The sequence below is a fragment of the Aethalodelphis obliquidens genome, unplaced genomic scaffold (assembly GCF_003676395.1).
Source record: "Aethalodelphis obliquidens isolate GAN/ISIS:26980383/991018 unplaced genomic scaffold, ASM367639v1 scaffold28, whole genome shotgun sequence".
Taxonomy (NCBI): Eukaryota; Metazoa; Chordata; class Mammalia; order Artiodactyla; family Delphinidae; genus Aethalodelphis; species Aethalodelphis obliquidens.
The window spans coordinates 12,055,075-12,069,455 of NW_020837972.1; the positions used below are offsets into that span (position 1 = coordinate 12,055,075).

A 14,381-nucleotide genomic window follows, 5' to 3' on the forward strand; every position below is an offset into this window, starting at 1 on the left:
TCTTGTTCCACAGAACACTCCGCCACCCTGGTGTTCCCCAGACCACGCTTTGGGAAATGCCACACTATATAAAATACTGCAAAATGCAAAGTACATTCACAACTATTATGTGTGCATAGCAAGAGAAGATGAGCTTTTGGGTAAATATACCAACTCTGGAGCATTTTTGTGATTTATTCAGAAAATTGGCTTCTGGATCACTGTGGACAAGACCCAACTTGGCTGGAAGACTGTAATCCCTCAGCAGAGCCACACGGACAGCTAAGCCGGCCAAATTTTTTCTGAGAAAGGATAACTCTCATAGTGAAAGGCAAGAACTTTTAAGAAAAATTTATACTATAGTCTAGTCCTACAATGTATGCAATTGTGTTCTGTACATTCATTCAACAATAGGGACTCAGCAGAATAGTAATAATAACAATAAAATGATAACGAGAGAAAAGATAGAATAAATACATGTAAGTGCCAGGCAAGGGTTCACCTGCCCTTCTTCTCTGGGGTCCATGCAGTAGTCTCAGCTCCAAGCACCTCTCAGCCCTTAGCATGAGTCCAGTGCTTAAATATCTGCTGTTTTCATATAATACAGCCTTAAATTTTGGCCAGCTTCATCTGGTGCTCAACTGAGCAATCAACAACCTTCTCCAATTCCGTAGAAACCCAGCTATGCTGGACTGACTGCAAGAAACCACGACAGCCTCCAATGTAATGTCTCTCCAAGGGCTTTCAAGGTTAATTTCTGATCATGGTCTGAATTCTATTAACCGTAGAGCTGTACTATCACCTCCCATGTGACTCCCATGTAATCGCAAAGATGAATAGAAACTGGTTTTGTCCGTATTGTCAAGGCAAATATTTTCTGAAAGCCAGGACCAACCTTACAACTGGGTTCAGTAGGGGCCATCAAGGCAATAGGATTTGAAGAAAGTCAGTCACCATCACTCCATGCCCCATTTCCCATTCCCTCCCCACCCCATACTAAAAAAGCCTAGAGAAAAAAAAAAAACTTTTAAAATCTGATGATGTTGGGAATTCCCTGGTGGTCCGGTGGCTAGGACTCCCCACTTCCACTGCCGAGGGCCAGGGTTCAATCACTGATCAGGGAACTAAGATCCCGCAAGCTGCGCGGCTCAGCCAAAAAAAAAAAAAAAGTTAAAATCCGATGGTGTCACCTTAATGGGAAACTCTTTAATCCTCAGTAGTCTAGCAAGTTTATCAGTCTATCCACTTAGCCACCAGCTGCTAAAGGTCAGAGGGGGCAGGGATTCACAGCGGCCTGGGGAACACAGAGCCAGTTCTCACTCTCTCTCAATTTCGTCCCCTGCGTAAAATTTCCTACTGCCCACAGAATGATGTTCAAACTCAAGGAGGACCTTCGCCTGCTGGACCTTGCCCACCTCATGAGCTGAGCACCCCAGGGCAGGGTCTGGTTCTCATTTACCTGCAGGTCTGCCCAGCACCTAGCACAGATTTTGGCAGATAAGCCAGAGCACAGGGAATAAAGAAATGTCAAACGAGTGAAAAAGTATCCTGTATAAAACACAGGTAACACATAAGCAAGTCTCGTCATGATGTCATGTAAAAATTTTTTCTTAAAAAAAAAAAAACTTAACTGGAGAGCAATTTAAATCTTTACCAAATTTCTCAGGGAACACCCAAAAAATCCTATTTATAATGTAAAGCAAAACTTCGGAACTTTTGTACTTCTCTTGCACAGCACCTGGCCCCCACATCTCTCTCAAATTCTCCCCAACTCTCTTTCAGATCTAACTTTTCTCATTTCCCCTCCCATCTCCTTTTCCAAATACAGCTCCCACTCTTTTCCAGAAGTATAGGGTAGCTGGCTAAAAGCATGAGCTCTGGGGCTCACCTTGCCAGGTACAAACTCAGTTCTGTCACTCTAATTTGAGCAGGAACCTGGCATGTTAAGTGCCCCATAAATGCAACTTGTTATTTAAATCCTATTGGCTTCTCCATTCTTCTTTTTTTTTTTTTTAACTTGGCCCGCTTTTCCATTAATGCAGTAAGAAATGTGTATGAGTTTCCTAGGGCTGCCAAAACAAATCACCATAAACTTCATGGCTTAAAACAATAAGAATTTATTCTCTCACAGTTCTGGAGGCCAGAAGTCCAGAATCAAGGTGGCAGTAAGGCTGTGCTCCCTCCAGAGGCTCCAGGGAAGATTTCTGCTCCTTGCCTCTTCCAGTTCCTGGTGGCTGTTAGCATTCCTGTGCTTGTGGCCACACAGCTCCACTTCCTATCTCTGTCTTCACGTGGCCTTTGCCTGTGGGTCTGTCCTCTGTGTGTCTCGTGAGAACATTTGTCATCGGATTTAGGGCCAACCCAGAGAAATCCGGGATTATCTCATTTCAAGATCCTTAATCTAATTACATATGCAAAGACACTTTTTCTAAATAAAGTCACATTCACAGGTTCTGGGGGGTCAGGATATGGACATACCTTTTGTGGGGGGCCAGCATTCACCCACTACAAAATGACACTGGGTCCTTCCTTTTGTGGGTGGTGGACGGGGACAAGGCTGCACACTCCTGTAATTTTTTTCTTAACTTTTAAATTCTTGTAACGATGAATATATCAAGTCAGCAGCCAGCATCAGGTACTTGGCAATGTGGAAGGAAAGAGGCAGATGGCAGAAAGGCACCGTCAACTTTTCCTTTTCACTGACGTTCATCAACTCTTTCATCGATGCAAGTTTGCAGCCATTGCACACCTAATTGCAAGAGCTGCTGCATCTTGCAATTAGGTGTGCAATGCAGGGGGTGAATTGGGCGCAAGAAACAGTGAGTTTCAGCCACATGGTCAGACCCTCAAGCAGACACATCCTGCCGAAGGCCTAGGGACAGAGCATCTCGGCTTTCCCACAGCGGGTGGTGAGCTGCATGTGTTGCTGGCCGCAGTGGGTGGGAGGAGGTGCGGTTCAGGTTAGTTATTTATTGATATTCCTTCCTCGGCTGCACTGAAGGGATCTAGGAGGCAGTGACTTCACGCGACTCAAACTGCAATCAGACAGCCTCTTGGCTCAATGTGTTTATCTACCCAGAACTATTTTTGGTGTGTGTTCATAGACAGCACACACTAAAGTATTTGGGATTTGAGATGCAAGCGTTAAAGAAGATTAAAGTTAGCTGCTAATGAGCATGCCCAGAATAGATATACTCTGTGTGTGTTTGTGTGTGTGCGTGCTCCATGTGTGTGCTCTGTTGTGTGTCTGCAAAGCAGATGTCTACAAGCCTGCCCTTAAGTGGCCTCACCAATGTCCCAGATAAGCTAAGATGTCCATGGATGGAAGATGGAAATGGATGAAAACTGGACTGTCTCAAAATACTGCCTTACCAGACACCCCAATCCCCTCAACTCTATTCTGCCTGTCCTTCAAAGCCTAGCCCATTCCACCTTATCAAAGAGCCTTGCTTGACCACTCTCTGAACTCCCAGACCACAGATAACAAATAGGTTTCATCTCTAGTACCAACCTGGATCAAACAGGCAGGGAACACCCAGAGCAGCATGTTCAGTGGGATGCTGAGAACATTCAGACCACACCATAGCTTAAAGCTTCTAAAGGTCCCTGCTGTCTAGCCCAGGATCTAGACGGAGCAGGCACTTAATCCATACTTGTTCAGTAATTAATTTTCATTGTTTGGACTCTGAAGTTAGGTCAGAAGAAAGGTCTCTCTCTGAAGCACCATTCCCTAAGGACTTCTGAGAGTAAACTTGGATGCCCACTAAAGGGTTGAGTGCCCGGGTCTTCCCAGCCCTTCCCTCCATTCTGCACATCTCGTCGACCAAATCCTACGTGTCTACTGTGTGTACTGGGGAGTCCCCCTCTAAGAGGCTGGCCCTGTAATTGTTCAGCGAGATAATAACGTCAGGCTCGTCCGTCAAGCCTGCCTCTAACAGTTCGGTTTTCCTAATGGAATGTAGTGTCCTTAAGAAGAACAGAAGCACCATAATGTGAGGTTTTATGCAGGCTGGTTTCTAGCTGTGAGCTATGGACCTGAAATGATAGTTAAATCAATGAAGAGGCACTAAGCTATTGCCTCTGAATCTGGGTGTCCGTAAAACCCAAGTATTGACAGCCCTGAGTGGATGTGTTGCAGGCTGGCTCTTCCAGCCTTGATTGGGGCTCCCTTTCTCTCTCTCTGGACAGGAGCAGCCCAAGAGAAATGGAAATATGACGGCTCCCTGATAGTTTTCACAGTCTGCACGACAGACCACCCCCAGAACAAGACTCCAGGTCAAGTGCTCTTCTCCATTCTGCGGATCTAGTGGGGAGAAATTAGCTCTCAGTGGTATTCCCACTTACGGAGAGAAGCAATTCCTCCCTGGTCTGGCTGTAAGGCGTCTGGCAATGGACCGAGAGGCAGGAAGCCTGTCTTCTTCCCCAACGTCTTTTCCCGTCTCGTGGTGTGACCTTAGCAGGTAACTTAACCTCTCAACTCCTTCGCTGCCTCATCTGTAATGATCCACCTTTATCACTTCATAGTCCTGCTCTAGGATAAATGAGACAAGCCTCTAAAAGCCATATTTTAGTCCCCAAGAAAGACCAGAACCAGGTAAATGCTAAGGGTAGCCATTTCCTTTGTTTTTGCTGTGTGCGTTACTAACCTGTGGGATTTTTAAAATAATGGCAAAAATGAATGGATTTATGCAATTGTTTTCTCCTAGGTGCCTTGAGGCATTTATGGAGTACTGTTTCATTGCTCACCTCTTTTATGGAGTGGATATTGTTAAGCCCATTTCTTAGTCAGCAAACTAATAAGGGAGCTGGCTTTGAAGTGAGCCATGTGGACGGAAGTAATTCCTACTCCTAATCTACTGTGGGGCTCTTCCCTGCCGATGCACAGGTCCCTAGGGGACACTCAGGGATACTGGCTCAGCCAATTGTTGAGCCACGTCTCAGGCATTTTCCCACCCTCCCTCCACTCCAGCTATGCTGACCTGCTTTTACTTCTTTACAAGCACCAAATGCTTTCCAATCTCAAACTATGCACACCTGTTCTCTGTGTGGGAGGCCCTTCCTGCCCATGTTTCCTCTGGCCAATCCCTACCCATCCTTCAGGCATCAGCTTCAATGTCACCTTTGCAGTGAAGTCTTCCATGACCCCCAGGCTTTGCCAAGTCCCCCCATTCTCTGCTCTCACAGGCACTATATTTGTCCTTTACAGAGCTTATCACACCTGTATCTAAGTAATTGTTAGTTTAATGTCTGTCTTCCCCACTAATGATGAGTTCCATGAGGGCAAAGAACTGTTTGTCTTGTTCGTTACTGTGAATCCAGAACTGAGCAGGCGCCCAGTAAAAATCTGTGGTATGAGAGGATGGATGGATGATGGATAGACGGATGGATGAAGGGAGGGAGGGAGGGAGGGAGGGATGAATAATAGATAAATAGGTGGATGAATGGATGACAGACAGATGTATAGATAATGGATGGATGGATAGATGGATGGAGAAATAAATGGATGGATAGATAGATGGATGGATTAACAGACAGATGACAGATGGATGTACAGATAGTGGATGGATGGATGAATGGATGGATATAGTCTGTTTGTAAATGAGAGTGATCCAAATTACCAGTATTCATCATCAAGAGAAAGTTCTAAGTACCAAATGTTCAGAGAAGCTTATGAATGCAGACCGAGGCTGTATGTCAGCAGGGTCACGCTCCCACTGACACTCTGGGTAGAATCCTTCTTTGCCTCGTCCTAGTTTCTGACGATGGCTGCCAATCCTTGGTGCTCCCTGGCTTGCAGCTACATTACTTGAATTCCTGCCTTTGTCTTCTCACATTGTTTTCCCTCTTCTTATAAGGACACCAGTCATACTGGATTAAGGGTCCAGCCTACTGCAATATGACTTCATCTTAGCTAATTACACCTGCAGCAACCTTGTTTCCAAACAAGGTCACATCCTGAGGTACTCTTGGTTAGGATTTCAAACGTACCTTTGTGGGGGGTACTCAGTTCAACCCATAACAATATATGAAACAGCAGTGCCTCTCCCAGGTGTGTATCCTAGAGACACCCCTGCCTAGGATGACAAGGAGACACGCATGAGGATGTTGGTGGAGGCACAGGTTTGTCAAAGCAAGGAGCCAGAGGTGACCTACCTGTCCATGACAGGCTAAATAGATAAACCACATCCGGTAAATGCAGATCATGGAATAATATGCATCAGGCAGAAATAATACACTGGATTTGCATATATCACCATGGATAGATCTTAAAAACATAGCATGAGATGAAAAAAGTAGGAACTAGACTGAGATTTATGATACAACCCCAGTGACATAAATTTAAAACATACACACCCAAAGAACAACATTATGCATGTTTCATAAGCACTGGAAAGTGGGTTGGAAAGTTTATGTTGTGCACACTGGAGTCGCTGCCCGCGGGAAGCATGGACAGTGGCGGCCCTAGATTAAGGCAGGCACGAGACGGGTCTGGGATGGACAAGCGCTGGGTCTGTGGCCTAAACCGGGACGTGTGAATCTATGCATGTGTGCATCGGGGTCCACACTTTACAAAGGGAAGAACTCCTGTAAGGGATAGATAGTGATAATTGTGCTGAGGACCTGGGGGGAGTCCAGGGTCTTGCAAGGACACACAGCAGGGATACTTGATGTGCTCTGGAGCAGCAGGGAAGACTCTGGAGAAAACAGCGCTTACGCTAAGACCTGGAGAAGGACCAGAGTTGGGCTGGGTGGGGAAAAGCAGGACAGAAAGTGCCAGGCAGAAGGACCACATGTGTATGAGCCCAGGAAGGCCCAGGCTGGCCTGGGTGCGTCAGCCTGGGAGAAGGGCACAATCCTGGCGCCATCGGTCTGCCCTCCCCACCACCCCTAAGGAAGGACAGCGGACAGAGCTAGCTGTGGGTGTGTCACCTGCTCAGATGCCCACGGGAACCAGGTGGCAGAAATGAGTAAATGACGTAGGCGCATATGAAACACTTCCACAGAGAATTGCGGGTCTTCCTCTACTTCAAAACAACAAGGCTCTCCAAGTCTCTTTTTCCTCACTTTTGATGGAGACATGGGTGCCGGTTTCTTCTTTAAGAAAAAGAGCGGTGGAGTGTGATGAGAAGCAGCAGCTGACTCAGAGTTGGGGGAACGCTAAGGCGGGCTGGGGCCTGTGGAGGACCCGGAAGGGACACCCCCGCTGAAGGGGCAGCTGCCACTGAGTTTCAGACAATGCCTGCCTTCTCCCGAATGCAGTCCCAGTGTTGACAGCTCTTTCCTTTCTCAAGAGAAGCTGTTGTTCTGGATTTTCATGTGAAATCTTTTCCTTTTACCTGCTACTATCTAATCTGACCATAATGAAGTACCACATCACACCAACTAGGATGCTATCATAAAAGAAATAAAATGGGAAGTAACAAGTGTTGGGGAGGATGTGGAGAAATTGGAACACTCATACTTTGGTGGTGGGAATAAAAAGTGGCCCAGACACTGTGGAAAACCAAGTGGTGGTTTCTCAAAAAGTTAAACATAGAATTACCATGTGACCCAGCAATTCCACTCCTCATTATGTGCCCAAAACAACTGGAAGCAGGTGCTCAAACTAGCTCATCTACAAGCATGTTCATAGCAGCATTATTCACAAATAGCCAAAAGGTAGAAACAACCCAAAGTCCATGAAGGGCTAAGTGCATAAACAAAATGTGGTCTATCCGTACAATGGAATATTATTTGGCCATAAAAAGGAATGAAGTACTGACAGAGGCTACAACATGGATGAACCTCAAGAACATGATGCTAAATGAAAGAAGCCAGATACAAATGGTCACATAGTATATGATTCCATTTATATATAGTGTCCAACATAGGCAAAACTACAGAGACAGAAAGCAGATTACTGGTTGCCAGGGGCTGGGGGGAGAGGGGAATGGGGACGAATGAATAATGGCTATGGGACTTCCTTTTGGGTGATGAAAGTTTTTTAGAACTAAATCAAGGCGGCAGCTGCACAAGACTGTGACTGTACTGAATACCACCGAATTGTTCACTTTAAAATGGATAATTTCATATTATGTAAATTGCCCCTCAATTAAAAATACTAGAAAATATGTATTTCAAATATTTAAGAGAAAATATATAGGCCAAAAAATAAACAAGCCCACAGACTGAATCTCAGGTCTGTGGTGCCCAGGTGTAAGTCTGGTGCACTTAATAAGTCCCGACAGACGGTCTCGTGAAGAGCTGGGAGTTAGGATCCCTGTTTTAACTGGGAGGAAACTGAGGCTCCAAGAGATAAAGGGACTGGATGAGGGTCAAGGGCAGGAGCTGGGGCTGGGGGCCAGAGTGTGGTCTCCAAGCAAACTGGTCCCATGTTCCGTGTGCTGGGGCTGAGGGCTGGGAAAAGCACACAAGGGGTGACAGCTACTGAAGAAGGTGGTGGTGAGAGGCCCTGTCAGAGCTGCAAGTTCAGACAAGAATCACACGTGTCGAGACTCCCTTGGAACTGTCACCTCCTCCCCACAAGGCTGGGCGCTCTCGTTCTGAATTTAAGGCAGTTCAGAAGACCCATGCTGAACACTTACTGTGCACAAGGTTTGCGCTACATGTGAAAATCATACAAGTACCAAGTCTGACGCCTAAGGGTTCGCTCTGTGCAAAGTCCATTCTACACAAGGGCCTCTCAGATGCTCGCAGCAACTCTATGAGGCAGAAGCAGGACTGGCACACCCTGCAAGCGTTGACTTACACCAATTCAGCCATGCACTGCTGGCCAAAAGAAAGAGGGAGAAATGCTCATTGAAAGGGTGTGGACAATGCCCCCTGTCTTGTTCGCATGTAGACTTGCCACACAGGAAGCATGGAAATGGAATATATGGACCTGCTCATCTGCAGTCTCCAATCCTGGGAGCCTTTCCTGTGATGAACAGCTGTCTGCGCTAAGTGTGATTCTAGAACAAGGTTTCTCAACCCTTCAGGGGGAGGGCAGTCTATCAGATTTTCAGGTTTTGTTTTTTTTTTTTTCCCTGTACGCGGGCCTCTCACTGTTGTGGCCTCTCCCACTGCGGAGCACAGGCTCCGGACATGCAGGCTCAGCGGCCATGGCTCACGGGTCCAGCTGTTCCGCGGCATGTGGGATCTTCCCGGACCGGGGCACGAACCCATGTCCCCGGCATCTGCAGGCGGACTCTCAACCACTGCGCCACCAGGGAAGCCCTCAGGTATGTTTTTGCCTTCACCCTGGCTTTAGAATCTAGTACCCATACACACTGCAACTCACAAGTAATAGTATCTCATTCCACAGGTGAGAAGACAGAGGATCACAGGGAATAAGTTACTTGCCCAAGGTCTCTGAGCCAGTAAATGATGAAGAAGAGATTTGAGCTCAATCTGTTTTACCCTAAAACTCCTTCCTTTTTTCTACACTATACTGCCTCCCTATCTGCAAGAGAGGCCCAAAGGAAATCAGCATGCCAGAACATAGAGACTCTTCAGAGACTCTCACTCCTGGAGGTGGCAGTGAGCAGTCATCTGCATACCTCTTGGTTCTGGATGAGGCCACAAGTAAATTCAAATACAAAAAGATATGTACTGAGCTGTGTAATACTTAGGATTCATCAGATTGCAAGAGATGGAACCTAACTCAGACTGGCTTAAATCAAAAAAGGAAGGTATTGACTCATATAACTGGAAAGATCATGGGATGACAGCTTCAGGCATGGCTGAATCAAGGGCCTCAAATGGTCAGAACACAGTCTATTCGTCGGTTTGTTTGCGTTCTTCTGTGTTGGCTTTATTCTCAGGGAGATTCTTCCTTCCTTTACATAAAGAGATCAACCACTATCACCATGTTTAAAATTTGACCCCTTAGAAACCCAGCAGAAAGATTTTCTCCATCCCAATAATTCCACCAACATCCCTGAAGTTGGCTCTGATGATCTCAGCTTGGGTCCCGTGAACATCCAGGAACTAATCACTATGGCCAGGGGTGTGTGAGATTCTCCATGATCAGTCCTGGGCCACGAACTCACCTGCAGAGTTTGAGGGTAAGGTGAGCCCGAAATCTTTACAGAAAAGAGTCAGATGCTGTGGCCAGAAGGCAAGGGATCAGGCTTAGGCAGGTTAAGCGGACGGACTTGGTGCCATCCTGGAACACCAAGAACTGGGCTGGGCATGTTCAATACATGATGTCATGTCACGACAACCCTGTATCATTACTGCTGTTTCACGAGGCTCAGAGAAGCTCAACATCGTGGCCAACGCCTCACTTCCAGGTGAGGAGACGGCGCTCCCTGCCCAGAAGCATTCTGCTCTTAGCTAGTGGAGCTAGGACTTGAACCCAGATCTGTCTGACTCGAAGTCCACAGTTTGCTCCTGTCCCAGAGGATCCCCTCCAAGCTGAAGCCCCATGAAACCCCTTCAGCGCGTCGTTCCAGTCTCTTAACTTGCAAATCCAGTCAGCGAGTTCTTTATTTCCACAAATGGTGCTATTAAACTAATGGCTCTGGGAACTACAGGCTGGCCTCTGAGCAGTCAAGCCTTCCCCACGTTCTGCCTTGCAAAGAAATACATTAGGAAGTCCAGTAGCCAAGGCCCAGGTGGAAACATTTACCGGCCGCCATTTTGTTTCAGGATGGCAAAAGGCACCTCAAACCCTGAACTTGAGCTCCTTGTACAGCCTCTAGTCGAGAGCTAAAGGCGGCGGGGGTCAGTCACCTCCTTGTAAAGGGCGGTGGCAGACCTCATCAGGCAAAAAAGCTGAGAAGCCAGGGTTGAAATAGAGGCCTCTTTCTGTTTGGTCAATAAGCAGCTGTGAAGGATGCGTAGGACGGAGCTAAATTTATTTGTTCCTTTCTTTCTCGGAACAGCAGCAACGAGGCTCAGAATGCAGCTGTCTCGCTCTCCCGTGAGCCTTCTGCAGGCACCAGCATGCACAGACGTTGGCTCTCCAGGACGCAAAATTTTTTTTTTCCTGTTGGTTCCCTTCCTGCTGCAGGCAGGACTTCCAGGGCCTCTCTCCAGAGGGTAAAACTTTGGAGCTGCCTCCCAGGCCCAGGGTGAAATCATTACCTTTTAAACAGAGAAGGGCTGCTGAATGTAGATACCCTGGCCCTTGTGGCCACACCCTGGAAAACCACAGAAGTCCCGCCAGCCTCTGCTTTCACTGCTCAGACCTGTGGGAAACTTGTAAGACACAGCCGTGTGGGGAGGGGGTGTGGGCATCTTGGGAGGGGCCTCCCACATACAAAGCCAGGCTGCTTTGCCAGAGTCCTTTCTGGAATCCATCTGCCTTCGGAAAGCCTAGCTGAGGGCCACCTTCAGCCAGGCCTTGAGCACACTGGTGGAAGCGGGAGTTTTTTAAGAAGTGCTTTGTTGAGACTTTCGAAAGGTCCCCGCGGGTGGGGAAGTGAAAGGAGGAGGGGACATGGGGGAAGAAACTGCTCCTTTATTTCTAGCCTTGCTTGAACGGCTTCTTGACGGTTACTGCTACGGTTCTGCTGAGTCAGAAGCATCCCCAGCTGCTCGCCGGAAACACAGCTGTTAGGTGAAAATAACCACAGAGCCCAGCACTGAGCATCGTGCACCTTCCAGAAAAGAGGGCAGAAAACCTCAAAACAGAAAAGTACAAAACAATAAAAGAGGCACTGTCAAAAACCTACCACGGCTCACTCGCTCAGCCAAGCCTGTGGCTCTCTCCACATTGGTCACAGCTCAGAGATGGAACAAAGTTTGGCAGCTTTACCACAGTAGTAGGTTAAGTAGTGCCCCCTTCCCCCCAAAAGGGAGATGTCTGTATCCTAACCACTGGAACCTGTGTATGTGACCTTACTTGGAAAAGGAGTCTTTTCAGATGTAACAAACTTAAGGATCTCAAGGTGAGGTCATCCTGGATTACCTGGGTGGGCCCTACATTCAATGACAGGTATCCTTAGAAGAGTGAGGCAAAGGGAGATTAGACACTCAGAAGAGAACAGACACACAGACACACAGAGGGGAAGGCCAGGGGAAGACAGGGGAACATTGGACTTTATGCAGCTCCAAGCCAAGGAACACCAAGGATGTGGTATGGCAGCCACAGGAAACTAACAAAGCCACCATGGCTTCCATTTGCCAGGTCTTCTCCCCACCACCCCTTTCCCCTTGTCCAGACGGAAAACATTCAGAGTATCTTGGTTGCAAGGTGTCTTACATAAACACTGAGGTTCCCCTTCTTGTGGGCTTAGTAATTATCAGGAAGTAGGATGGTGCCTCAAGGACTCCAGGGTCGAGGGAGGAGCTGGGATCCCTAGGTCTAGGTAAGACTCTGCCACAGACAGAGACGCAGGTGTGTGACCTCATTAACCAGCTACCATTCACTGATGTAGCAGAGCATGGTGCGTTAAAAAACGGGCTCTGGGGCTTCCGTGGTGGCGCAGTGGTTGGGGGTCCACCTGCCGATGCAGGGGACACGGGTTCGTGCCCCGGTCCGGGAGGATCCCGCATGCCGCGGAGCGGCTAGGCCCGTGAGCCATGGCCGCTGGGCCTGTGCGTCCGGAGCCTGTGCTCCGCAATGGGAGAGGCCACAACAGTGAGAGGCCCATGTACTGCAAAAAACAAAAAAACAGGCTCTGGGTTTGAATACTGGTTCTGCCACTTACTAGCTGTGTTGCCTGGGGTAAGCTACTTAACTTCTCTGGGCCTCAGTTTCCTCACTGATACAATGGGGACATGACCCATTATACATTGGGGATCCATCTGTACAATGGAGAGATGAGCTGAAAACCATCCTGCTGTTAAACATATAGAGAGATGTTGAAAAGAATAATTACTGTTAATGCATAACAAAGTTTCTAAGGAAATTGGGGTAATTCCCAGGGGCCAAAAATAAAGAAGGAAAGAAAGCCCGAAGTTGATAGTGCAGTACCTGAAGTGACTGGGGACAGGAGGCACCACCTTGGGTCACACAAGGCTGGGAGCTGGAACCAGAAAACCATCATAAAGCTGGGTCCTTCATGAGCTTCCATCCTGATACAGTTGTAAGGATTAAGTGAGTTGGTACATGCAAAGTTGTACTTGGATGAGGCTGTACTCGACAGCTCTTATTGTTTAGTGCTTTATACAAGTGTAGTAACTGACTATTTTTTTTGGCAGTTCAACATCTATGGCACCATATTTTGGTAACAGCGTCCCGATTTACCTTTGGGAGAGCACCTCTCTTCCACCCCCTTGGAAGGAGGATATACAACTCAGACCTGGCCGGTCAGAGTCAGGAATTACTCAGGGATGGGTGTGTGATCCTAAGTGGGTTAATCAGACTGTAATGGTTGAAATATGGGGAAAGAGAAATTCACTTTCTCTTGGATCTGCATCCGTGTGGGATATGAGCCTGGAGCTGCTGGATGCTATCTCTGTCACTGTCTGGGTACAGCCTGCCTGAGGATGAGGCCAAAACCAAGGAAAGCAAAGATGAGCGACAGAGAGATTCCCAATGACATTGTCTGAGTTCCTGGATCCAGCAGAGCCTGAAACCATCAGTACCTCCAAACTTCTGCCCTCCTTCCATACTGAGACTCCAATTACATGTAGGGTCAGCCATCTAATATTGTTTCAGAGTCTCTGATACTGTGGTCATTTTTTTCCTAGTCTTTTTATTCCCTGGGCTACAGTTTGAATAACTTCTATTATTGTGTCAACATGTGTACTAATTTTTTCTTATGCAACTTTTAATGTGCTGTTGTTTAATATGCTAAGAATATGTTGAATATGCTGTTTAATATGTAAACCTATCCAGTGAATTTTACATTTTAGATATTGTATATTTCCTTTCTAGAGGTTTCATTTGGTTCTTTAAAATTTTTTTCTTCCACTTCTCATTATGTTCATGTTTTCCTTTAAATCTTTGAACATATTTCTAATAGCTGTTTTAAAGTCCTTGTCTGTTAATTACACCATCTTTATCATTTTGAATCTGTTTATAGTGACTGATATTTCTCTTGGTAATGGTTCACATTTCTATGCTGCTTCTTTAGATATCTAGTAATTTTTTATTAGATGCTAGATATTATTAATGTTATGAATTGAATGTCTAGATTTTGTTGTTGATTTTGGAGGGAAGTTAAGTTATTTACTGGTCAGCTTGATTTTTTTAGGCTTTTTGCAAAGCTTTGTTGGGGTGGATCTAGAGAAGCCTTTCTTCTAAGGCTAGTTTAGCCCTACTACTAAGGTCTAACCTCACTGTGGTCTCTAATGAATGCACTGGATGTTCAATAGGTTATTCCCATCCTGGCTTGCTGAAATTTGAACGTCCCCCAATCCCATAAGAGCTCTGGGAATTATTCAGTGTGTACTTCCACAGTAGTTGTTCTTTGCCAACTTTGTAGCATTTTATCCAAAGCCTGAGCAACTTAGTATTCAGCCAATGA

The 14,381-nt window shown here is 46.6% G+C and overlaps 1 protein-coding gene across 6 annotated transcripts in view; it reads right to left on the bottom strand.

The window, feature by feature from the left end:
• Positions 1-14,381, bottom strand: part of SPRING1 (SREBF pathway regulator in golgi 1) — a 313,869-nt gene that overhangs the window by 169,317 nt on the left and 130,171 nt on the right. The window contains exon 6 of one of the 6 annotated variants that reach the window (XM_027124693.1): positions 2,077-2,617. The exons of the other annotated variants lie outside the window; for them this stretch is intronic. The gene's annotated coding sequence lies outside the window, so the exon portion shown is untranslated. Of the gene's footprint in view, positions 1-2,076; positions 2,618-14,381 lie in introns of those variants that run through there. 6 annotated transcript variants of the gene reach the window in all.